This window comes from Nicotiana tabacum, chromosome 20, assembly GCF_000715075.1.
Source record: "Nicotiana tabacum cultivar K326 chromosome 20, ASM71507v2, whole genome shotgun sequence".
Lineage (NCBI taxonomy): Eukaryota > Viridiplantae > Streptophyta > Magnoliopsida > Solanales > Solanaceae > Nicotiana > Nicotiana tabacum.
Genome location: NC_134099.1, coordinates 61,091,471 through 61,104,005, shown reverse-complemented (window position 1 = coordinate 61,104,005; position 12,535 = coordinate 61,091,471).

Below are 12,535 nucleotides of genomic sequence, written 5' to 3'. Positions count from 1 at the left end.
TCTGGTGTTGTTCAAATCTTCCATCTTTCCTTTGTTCCTGCTTCTGATAGGACTAGGAGGAGGAGTAGGTGGAGGGCCCTTTGATCTTGTGGAATATGATGACGATGCCAGAGTGCACGAACTAAACTTTGGGGAGGGGAGTAAATAAACAAAAAGTAAAAACAAAAAGGTAACAAGTCAGTGAGAATTATAAGAAAGTGTTGCTATATTTAAACACATAGTGCAAGAATATAAATCGTGTCCTAATTTGGGAGCCTCGTTGTGCCCGAGGTAGGCCTAGCGACAAATTGATTTGGAGAACTTGGAATGCTAAATGCTTCATTTTTGTGGTAAAAGTAGATGAATCCCAAAACGACACTAAATAACAAGGAATTAATTTTCACTAGTGGCCATTGGCCTTATTACATTTCATAAAGCAAAAGAAAACCCCTATCTATTTGGTCCCAGAAGGGCCTTCCCCAGACTCGGAATCTTTGGCTCCATCGAACAGCTTCACCAGCTCGCGAAGTCCCAGCAGCAGGTAGGCTTTAGCCAAGTGTCCACCCTCGTTTCCTTCAGCATTCTGGCAGTCCTCGATCCTATTGAGAAACTTCATTTCCAGCTCCACTAAACCTAGTTCCAGGTATCCTAGTCGCTTGTTGGCACTGACAGCCATGTCTTTCCACTATTCAATCAGTTTTTTGTGGGCTTCTTGAATCTCACGGTGCTCGCTTTCACATTCTCGAATCCTCTTGCATAGTTGGTTGTATTTGACATGTGCTTCAGCCCTTTCATCGATGATTCTGTGACCTCGAACAAACCCGGGTTGGCCCAGACCATTGTGATTATCCTCCAGCCAGACTGAATAGTATGGGGTGTATCCAGTATGGTATCTGTCTGGTTTGATAGTATCTCTTCCCATGATGATCTTGCAATGCCACATATGCTGAGTTTGGCACTTATAAGGACTGTCATCAGCTTAGAAGTCATCTCGAAAGTGACTCATCTTATCGACCCTTGGATAACCTGCTTCCTACCAGCCTGTCTCATAACTCGGAGAGGGACATAAGGGTAGGTTCCTCTTAAACCGATCTGTATCAGAAATGGTGCGTCCCTGGATCGGGCGATGAACTCTTTAGTAGGGAACCACTTGAACATCCATTGTATTTGATCCTCAGTTAGATTTTCAAACAACTCCACCCACCCCTTGGCATCTTTTGGCTGAGCAAACATGTTGGTCATGTATTTCATTTGCCTTGGTTGATGGAAGGCTATATGATCGTCCCAGTCTCTACACTGAATCTCTTGCCGATATTCACCCCTTTGAAGATGCTCCATGAGCTAGAGCTGGAGTAGCAAGTTGCAGCCCTCGAAGTGTGGGGCTCCTTGTTGACATTTTCCAAGGCTCGATATATCTCTGCGATGATCATGGGCACTATGCTAAATGGTTGTCCACCAATTCCCTCCGTCAAAGTTTTGGAGACCATGGCTATCCTGGTGTGGATATTTGCTTTCTTTATTGGAAACACTATCATACCTAAGAAGCATAACATAAATACAAAGACCCTTCGGTGAATATGCCCCAATGATGTAAGGGCGAATTTATCCGGATAAGTATGGTAGGATTTGCTATGACCGTACCTCTCGTACAAATAATTAAAGGGAATGTAGGACTCCTTCAAATATGTCAAGTCTGGATTCTTCTTTAGGCCCATCATTTTGAGAAAACCTCTACCCTTGCGATTTTCCGGCATTAACAAACTCGGGGTCTCCCATGGTATACCAGCCAATCCTCCTATTTCCTCTAGCAGGGGTGTCATCTCAATCTCCCCGAAGCAAAACACAGACCTATCACAATCCCAAAACAGAGTAGCAGCTTCTATGATTTTGTTGTTGGGTTGGACCTCCATGAGGGAAGGTAGATTTACTAGGTATTTATGGACAAGAGTCTGATCACTAGAATGAAGATCCTCTCACTAGCTTTGCAACCTTAGGTGGATGTTAGTGACCATGCTGAATCTGGGGACTTCGTGCCTCATGTTTTTGCAAGACAAAAGGGTTGGGTCCTTACCCCCATCAGACTTGACTATTAAATACCAATAATTGGCATAAAGGCATTTAGTTCTCCAAATAAATGCACAGAACGTGGTAGTGTCCGTTTAGTTTTTTGGGAAACCCAGTGGGCTTTGGACAAGGCTATCTTAAAGAGTCATTATGCGGACAACATAACTGACTCGGGTAAGTTTGACCATGATGCATGAACAATTAAACAGAGTAAGGTTTCTATGGGTTTTTTAGACTGGTACCCTTGAGCGGACAACTCAAGAGGGAAAGGCAAGAACCGTCGACTACACCATTGATTGACTGGTTTTACCGCAAATACGCCTTTGCCGAATTTAAAGGATGATAATATCGGAAGAGCGCAACCACTCATTATAAGCGTTGCTATGGTATTTGTTTGGCACGAGTGGAATATGATGTTGAAAACATGCTTATGCAACAATTTGTCACGTATTTGCACGTTCATAAAGTAATAATTACAATAATTTAAAATAGTAATAAAGGAGTGCAGTAAAGGAAAGCAGTAAAAGAAACAAGGGAAAGAAACAAGAGACGAGTTAGTTTTTGTAGTAGAAGAGGGAATTAAATGCCTAAAGGTATTAAACAAATAAGGCACATAAGAAATGTAAAGTCACAATAATATCTTGAAATGGTAGAAGCCTAAAAGATATCCCCAGCAGAGTCGCCACGATGTCGCGCCCCCTTTTTCTCGCGAAATTGGGTTTATGACATTTGGGAGGACAACTCGTTCCCTTTCAGGAATTGGGTTTGAAGAGTTGTCACCTAATGATTTGAGTGCATTAGGACACTAAGGAAGGATTGATTTGAACAACCAGAGATTGGGTAAGGGCTTGAAATTATCTCAAGGGGAAGGTGTCAGGCACCCCTCTAGATCCACTAGTGTGGTTCCCGGCCAGACTATTATTGTGACTTTAGGTACAAATAACACATAGGCAACTAAAGGCTTCCAATAAGAGGGGATTTTTCACGTAATGGTTACAAATAAACAAAAGTAAGAAAAAGGAACTAAAAAATTGATTTTCTTAAAAGAAAAGGTTTTGAAAAAACCATTTAATAGAAACAAAGAAAACAAAGGGAGGGGGCTCCTAGATTTATTAATAATATGGATCACCCCACACAACACCCGGTAATCACTCCTCAATGATGGTCTACACGAGATGTTATCACGTGGTCATCATATCTATATCTACCCTTTCCCACCCCGTTGAGGTATTAAAGTGCGAAATGGTCTCATTTACTCATTGCATGTTATTACCCGCCCCAATCCTATCAGTCTCAGAGGCATTTGGGACTACTAATCCTAAAAGGGAGGGATGTTGGGCTTTTTTGTAGTTTCAAAAGGTAAAAAATACTAAGGCGACAAACAAAACATATATGGCAAGTATGGGGAAGCATATAAGCAAATGAAAAGGCTCAAACAGACCTCCTTTAAGTAGAGAAAAAGCAAGTAGTTAGCATGACTTACACATACTGTTTAGGGTCTGATTAAACTTAAAGGATCGAGACAGACTGTTTTATTACATAGTTCAGATAAGAAGCATGAGTCAGGCCTGCCTGCTGGTTGTAGCCTATAAAATCTGATCCAATTTAAAAAAATTCACCCTATGGCTTACCTAAGTGTTAGACGAAGACCCTATAGGCATGATATCTACTGATTCCAGAAATAATGAAGTAAACATGAATACATACTGATTTAAGAAAAATCATCTGTTATTAAAGAAAGGCGAGTTTTAGCAAAAAGAGCAAAAGTCATTGTGACTGGTTTTAGACTTATAAGCGAGTGCAGCGGTTCAGATTCGATTAAAGCTCCTATTGTTCATTTAAAGCCTATGAACATGATATCTAATGGCGGTTGATTATTTAAGAACTATAAACGTGTTTGCCTAATAAGGAATGCATATGCAAGATTCAGAAATTCCTATGGGCAGGATATCTATATGATATGCAGAAATTCTTATAGACATGGTATTTATATGAGAATGCAGAAATTCTTATAGACATGATATCTATATGAGAATGCAAGATTCCTATTGACATGGTATCTATATGACAATACATAAATTTATAAACTCCTATAGGTAGGTTATCTACCTTTTGTTGTATACATAATTAACCCTCCATTTTCACTAACCATACCCGAGAGTTTATTACAAAGTTATTATAGCCCAGAAAAAGTAAAGGAAAGGAAAAATACATCAGAAATTAAAAGGTACAACCAAGGAGAGCCTGATTCAGACTTCCTGTCTGAAGTATGAAGTAAATCAACTCCAAGAAATCATATTTCAAAGCTTTTCTCCTATTTGGGGTGTGTCAGAGTTCCCTAAGAGTGTCATATGAACTCCGGGCAGTGCTTACACCCAAATGTATCACGGATTAAGCCATAGTGCAGTGTGGAAGGGTCATCCCTCAGGTGTCCAAGCTCAGAGGGAGATCGAGGTCCCAAAGCAAGGCTCACAAGAGGGGGGGCAAAACTTTGGGACTAACAGAGAGTGCAAATGCAAAATTCTGAAAATGGAAAAGGGGAAGGGAAACAGTACACATAGGGATATAGGGAATGGGGGACTCCAAGAGCACAAGAAGAGCAGGCTGATGGGCATACCCAACAATGGGATATGTTGGCACACCCTCCAGCCTGTTTAGAGGTTAAGACCCCATTGGTTAAAAAATCAGTTCATGGACAACAACTTATATTGCCATGCCCTAAGCCACCATTTACAAACACATAGGGGTAATGGGATAGGGAAAGATTCACAACAGAAACAGACAGTAGAACATAGGCATACTAAGCTAAATGTCAAACTCTACAGAAAATAATAAAGTAGACATGGATACAAAGACTGTAAGTAAACATATTGGGGTGATGTTGAAACTTAAATTAGCACATACCAATTTCAAAGAAATAAGTAGAAAAAGCAGTAGTTTTGTAAGGGCCAAAGTGCAAACAGGAAGACAGAATACTATAAGTGTGATTTCAGAAGAGATTGTGAAATTGTGAAGTATGAAGCCTGTGTTTGTGAAAAGGGTCGTGCCTTTTATAGTGTAGAAAGAAGGTAGAAATAAGGTAAGAAAATAGTTTAAAAACTGATTGTCAATCAATTACACAAGGCTTCCCTTAATTAAGGGATTCAGTTTCAAAACGAGTAAAACCATTTGAGGAAAGAAATTGAATAAACACTTTGTGTAAAGCATGCAATTGAGGGCAAATACATAAAGGTTATTTAAGGACAGGGTTTTGACAGTACACGGTTTGTGTAAATAAGGTAAGGGAGTCAATTAACAACCAGTAAATCACAAGGTCTGAGATTTAGTATGAATGAACCAAGTCAGAAAAGATGAAGAAGGGTTTTACTTAAGTCGAGTAACAGAGGAAATCAGCAAACAATGGAAAGAAATCAATCAAGCCATATTCAGAAGGAAGTTTGCTCTAATTGCAAATTTGAAAACCATTTAGAGGAAAATTCATCATATATAAGGAGCATGTGAGCATGAAAGAAGACTGTCGTGTAAATTAGTAGAAAAAATCTAGTGTAGAAGAGTTTAGCAAAAAGTTCAGCTTGTATGAAAACAAAGATGTTCAAAGTCAGTTCAGAGACTCAAAGTCAGTCTGAAAGAGTTAAGGGTTCTAAAATAAAACCCTTGTTCAATCAAACCTCCGCAGAACCCCCAAATTCTAGGGTTTTCACCTTGAATCAAGTACAGAGATAAGGAGGCAAGTAGTCGAATCGAAACATGTTTAGAGGTTTTAGAAAAGAACTGAAACTTCTAACAAGCTTCTTCCAGCAACAGAACTCATGAATAGCATGTAAATACAGTAGAGGGGTTCAAGGCAAACAGAGTAGAGAAACTAATTCGAAACATGATGAGAAAAAACTGATAAGAATAGTAGAAGAAAGCATGCTTAAGAAGATCCTTTTAAAAGAAACTTAAACAAAGTTAAATAGAAGAAAAATAGTAAGAACACTTAAGAACACGGTAGAAGAATACAGTAGGCGAAACATACCCGAACATAGTAGAAGAAAATAGCAGGACATAGCAGAAAAACATACAAGAACATAGTATAGAAAGCACAGTAGAAAAACATACAAGGTAGAAGGAAAACATAGAACACAGTAAAGGCAAATACACATAAAAGAAAAGGAAAAGAAAGTCAGAGAAACACTTAATCATTTTCAGAAAACCCTAAATCGTAAAAGAAAGACTTTGAAAAGTAATTTTCGAAAGAAAAGTTAGGGAGATCGTTTGAAAACTCAAAGATAGCACTGATACATAACGGATCTAAAGAGATCGAAGAAAACCTCAAAGGGTTAGGGATTCAAAAGAACCCTAGAAATGAGAAAGACTTTGAAAAGGTCACCGATCTGAGTCGGAGAGGTTAGAACCAGGCCCAAAACACCATGGTACGCCAGAGCAAGGCCACGATGACTTTGGAACCTTGAATTGGCAAAGGTCTGGGTACAAACCTTCGAGGCTTGGCCTCAAATCTTCAGGTATCAGGTGTGTAAGAGCAAGGGGAGGTGAGTATAGGGCCCTCACAACTTGGGAAGCCATGGTTTTTTGTAGGTTTCGAGGTGGAAGATGATGAGAGGCGGCTAGGGTTAGGGAAGCTTCGAGGGAGTTTGAGAGAGGAGAGGGGTTTCAGAGGCGGAGGGTGAATGAAAATGATTTTAGGGTTGGGGTGTTTGTGAATTAAAAAGGAAAGGGAGAACGTGAGTCGTTGATCTGTTAGATCAACGGCTGGGATTTGAAAGGGGGATCGGGTGGGTTATTAAAAAGGGTCGGGTAATTGAATTTGAAATTGGGTTTAACTGGGTGCCAAATCTGGCTAAAATTGAAATGTGAATGGGCTAACATTTAAATAGCCATTTTCCCTTATTTATTTTATAAAAATAGTAAAATAATCTCTGGAAATAAATTAAAGGTACTAAAACGATTAATAATAAGTAATTATCAAATTAAAAATACTAGAGTCAATTTTATAATTATGAACACAATTAAATCTTGAAATAGGCTAATATCACAATTATACGCAATTGAGCTTTTAAAAATACTAAATAAATTTGTAAAAATATGCAAAAATTATGCCAGCTATATTTTAATATAAATATGAGGATCCAATAAGTGAATCACCCAAATTGGGGATAATTATTGGGTTTTTCTTTATAAAATAGGGCAATAAATAGATTTAAAAATCAATAAAAATTAAGAAAAAAATAATAAAACCTTGGGACATACTTATATATGAATATACGTGCTATTTTGAAAGTATTTTGCATATAAAAAATATACAAGGAAAAATTGGGTATCAATATTCTCGAAGGGTGGAATTATGCACGTGAGTGGAGCGTCTGGTGTTTTTTCAGATTTTGCCCATAGCGAAAATTAGTTGAATAATAGTGTCTTTTTCCCTTGTTGCAGTAACTTCATGGACTCCGGGCGAAGTCTTTGACCTGCCCGGCTGGGTTCGGAGGCTGGTGACTCATTCGACCTACGATGAGCATCAACGACGAGCTGTGCTTCGTATCAGATGGGGAGCAAAATACCAAGGTATGTGCGCATGTTGCCTTTGCCTTGGCCTTCGTATATTTGAGGTAATGTTTTCCCCTTTCATTTGTATCGGATTCGCCGCTTGCAGATATCGGGCAGTTCCTTAGGATAAGACAGTGATCTTCTGAAGAGGGGAAGGAGTCGTCGGTCTCCGAGCCGAGGGATGATGGCGATAAGAGGGATCGGCACCCGTGATGTAATGGAGCTTTTAGTGGTGCTGAATGGGCCCGTGTTTCCGAGGAGAGGGCATCGTCCAAGTCTGCTGCTCCCGGAGTATCTAATTTTCGGGTGGCGGTTTCTCCGAGTGAATATGCTTTGCCCGAGGTTGGTTATTCTAGGGACGAAGAGGCAAGATCAATAGGAGTATATTCTGACTTCAAGGAAGTCCGTTGGCTTTACTTCGTGGTGAGTTTAGGCGCAGTTTTCCTGTATTCCGCGTCCTTCTACCCCTATTGAGTTTTTCTTGTGCAGGCCTGCGATATGCTTATGTCTGAGTTACTCCATCAAGGGGTTAGGCTTCAGAAAATTTTGGGCGAGGGCGAGTCCCTTAGGCTCCTTAGCGAGGATAAGGAGGTCGAATTGCTGCATTGACGATATGAGGCATACCGGAGCTTGAATTACGAGAGTTATTTGTAGACATGTGATTTTTGACTCTTTCCAATTTTTTTTATATTTTAGCATGTAAATATTTAATTTAGGCCTAATATCGCTATTTCAACTAATTTTGACTCTTTTACTTTATTTTATTACAAGAAAATAAAAATTACAAAAAAATAGTTTCATTAATGTTTTGTAGTCATTTTTAATCTTGAAAATACCAAAAATAGTTTTGTTTTAACGGTCAGTCTTATTATAATACTTATTTTACTTAAGTAGGATTAATTAATAAATGAGATCGTATTTTTAGTCTCGTTCGCGGGGAAAGAATAAAACTTGGGCTCGAGCAACCCATTTTTTTGCCTAATTTTTGGGCCTAGCCCATTATCCCTAAGCTCATACCCCTAATCTAATTCCTACCCTATATAATAGTATCTAATTCCTAATAAGAGCCGGGACCTAAAATAGACTAACGCCCTAAAGACCAAAAGACTGAAAAAGCTGCTAGCCGCAATTCTCAAAAGACACCCCCCCCCCCCCCCCCCTCACCGGTCATCTTCTCCACCAAACACTGCTGCTTCTTCACGGGGTCGCCCCATCATCAAAACGAGCCTCTGTTATTCGGCACACAAGAAATTGGAAAAAGGGCTCCTCATCTCAACATCACTTCTGCAAAAATAACCCCCATCTCTCTTGACAAAGCAACAGCCAGCCCCATAAGAGAAACTTGACGAAATCCTCTAGCAAACCAGTCCCAAACCAGCCTATCAAATGAGCCGAAAACCACCTCAAAAATACTCAAAAGCTGCAGCAACAAATAGTACCAAACAGTTCTAAAATCAGCTCGAACAGCAGTCCATAACCACCCAAAAACGAGTCGAAATACTACACCAGAATCCAGTCGAGTTGCCGGTAAAATTTTTGGTGACAACGGTCGTCCATTGGAGTCGTGGGTCTAGAGGAACGTTAGCGGGTTTTGGTTCGAGGTTGTCAAGCTTCAGTCAAGTTGTTCGTCTGCGGCCTAGTTCAGTTTTGAATTGTGGAGCTGTTGAACAATTGAAAGTTCAGATTCATATTTTAGGTTCATTTCTCGTCTCAACCTCGATTAATGTTGATTTAATGTTCAAATGCTATGAATTTTGTGCTTGAATAAAATACTAGTCTTGGCTGATGATAATTTTCGTTTCTATGCTTGCCTACTATTTCTTTTTTGCTATTTATGTATTAAGATATCTTTGCTTGAAATAGTTTCATATTAGTTGTTAGCTTCTCTTGGTTAGCCAATCATTTTAGACTAGCATTGGATGGTCAAATATGAGCCATTGAACAACAATGGACCCCATGAAGTTGGATATGGGTTCTGATATTGGCCATGTGATTTTGGTTTTAATTATTAAGGTGCTGATAGGAATTTGTTCAACTATACTTGTTTCGGTAATTAGGCCTCTTAATAATTGGTTCGATATTTGATAAAGAACCCAAGGTGTTTCTTTGATTGATTTGGGCCTAGATTGAGGCATGCCATGCCAAATAAAATCTCGAAGTCCATGGCCCTCATAAAACTAGCTAGCTTTTATAGAAATTTGAGGTGTGTCATTTTCATTAAATAACTCATGGCCCTCATGTAATTAATAATAATTCTTTTAAAAATTGAGTTGTGCCATCAATTGAATTTTCTATGGCCCTCGCAAACTTTGTTATTAATTTGAACCTTCGTAGTTGCTTTAGGCGCGCTCTTTAAATTGACTTTCTTTTAATTATTAACCTCGGGTGCACATTTCATGTGACCCAAATTCAATTCTTAACAATGTTAAATAGAACGTGTCGTCAATCGCAGGTGCATTCATGTGGCGTGGTTCAAGGCATATTTTAAGTAACGTTGAATTTCCTAAAAGCATTTTAAAATAATTAAAAGCGGCTAAAAGGTTAAAAATACACATAGGTTTAAAAGTATTTTAAAATTAAATAAATAGGCCAATAGTAATAGTTGAGCGACCGTGCTAGAACCACAGAACTCATAAATGCCTAACACCTTCTCCCGGGTTAAACAGAATTCTTTACCCGGATTTCTGTGTTCGCAGACATAAACAGAGTCAAATCTTCCTCGATTCAGGATTCTAAACTGGTGACTTGGGACACCATAAATTATCCCAAGTGGCGACTCTGATTTTTAAATAATAATCCTATTTCGATTGTCACTTAAATTAGAAAAAACTCCCTTATACCCTTCCGGGATATGAAAAAAGGAGGTGTGACAGCTCTGGCGACTCTGCTTGGAAAAAGAACCCAGAATCTCTGGTTCAAGATTCAAGAATTCAAGCTTGGAAATCATTGTTATATTTGGCTTTATCTATTATATGGTTTTATTAACATATTTGGGCATAATGTGCTAAATATTGCTTTTACCACTTGATATTGTTGAACTGTATATAAATTATTACAAAACTCTCCCCTCTCTGAGTCTTCTAAATCATCTGGGAAGTGTGCACTTTGTGTGACTTCTTTTCTGTTAGAGTCATATCCCAATTTTAGAATGAGGTTCAGACAAGTTGCAAAGCCGGTGAAGCTTCTTTATTCCCGGTACGCTACCCTCCCCATCGGTTCGAGCTGTCCGCTCGAGTAAGCTAGGTCTAGAACAAATAAACCCAGGTTTATAAACCTAGAATAACATAGCCTCGTGCGGGATCCCTAGTAGGAACACTTGTTTGCATCACGTGCATCTGACTTTGGGGTCAACACAGGGGTTGGGTCCGTTTAGGACATGTACCCAAAAATAAAAGACCATATTGATGCATTCTATGTGCTACATGTTGCAATTTTCAAAGGTAAAAATGGTCATTTGGCAGACCAGTGATAATTGAGGGCAAATGAAAAAAATGAGAAAAAAAGAGAGGGTGGAGTGTGAAAATAAAGCAAGTAGGGCCCAGTTGTATTTTCTTTCACTTTTTTGTTAAGAAAAAAGACAAAAAAATGAAAAATTCAAAAAAAGATTTTGCACCTTTTCATCATTTTTAGAAAATCAAAAAAAGGAAAAGAAAATCCAAAAAGAGTTTACATGTTTCATCATTTTTTCAAAAAAGGGACAAAAAACATATTTTCTCTAAATTACTTTTTTTTTATTCTCGCCCGTATCCAATCTGCCCGAACTACGCATACCTGATTCTCGTCTTTCGGGGCGTGATACATAGGCAACCCACATAGGGTCTGGTCTTCTAAGTAAGTCTTAGGTTATTGGCTGCGCAGGGTCTTAGCCAAATCTTGCATTTTTAGCCACTTTTAGCTACATAGGTTAATTTTAGAAAAATAGCCTCAATCATGTCTTGCATGTATCTAATAGGGAATGTTATTATCTCACATAGTGTTGGTTAAAGTTTTCTCATACAGGTGTGGATCTACTTACCGGAGTTTGAGCATGACAGAGCCCCAGGACCATTTAGTCAGGATCGCTCATTCAGGAGTGGATTAAAAGGAGATTTTCTTTTCTTTTTTATATATTGAGTTTTTCTTTTTATGTCGTCTTTTACCTTCTAGTTTTGTATAGTAATGTCGAGTTTTTTTATTATTATTATACTTTCTGTTATGCATTTGGAAAAGTCTGTAATAAATCAAAAATCCAAAAAAAGTGATTTTGAGTTTTTATATTTCTGTTAGATATTTTCTTTAAAATACTAACTCTAGAAGTTCAAAAAAAATATTTTGTGGTTTTTCTTAGGAAATTAATATCTAGAACTCAAAATAAAAAATTGCTTTTATATTTCCTTTTAGTACATTAAGACTAAAATTTCAAAAAAAAGAAGTTTTCTTTTAGTACCTCTTTAAAAGTTTTCTTTAAGGTATTAATTCCAAAATCCAAAAAGATTTTTTTTGAGGTTCTTCTTTGGGAAATTAATGAAAAATAAAAAAAAATCTTTTTAGTTTCATTAGAACTTTAGGACATTGTACATAGAAGAAAAAAAATAACATACTTTTTCTTTGGTTTATTTTCAGAGTTTGTCCCTTAGGAAATTAAAAAATTGAAATCCAAAAATATTTTTGTTATCTTGTTCATTTCTCGTTTCGAAATCTTTCTTCAGGGGTGTCAAGTGAAAATTCAAAATATTTTTTTTGGTTTATTCTTTAGATTTCCTTCCTAAAAAAAATAATCAAAATATATTTTTCTCTTCTAGGGTTTTTCCTTAATAATTCCAATAGAATATTTGTTTCGAAATTAAAAAAAATAAAAAAATATACACTCAATAAGCTTGAGCTTAGGATAGGTTATAGAACATTAAGTCTGGAAAATTCAAAAAGAAAAGGATTTGCTTCTTTTATTTCTCTTTTCTCATCAGAGTAG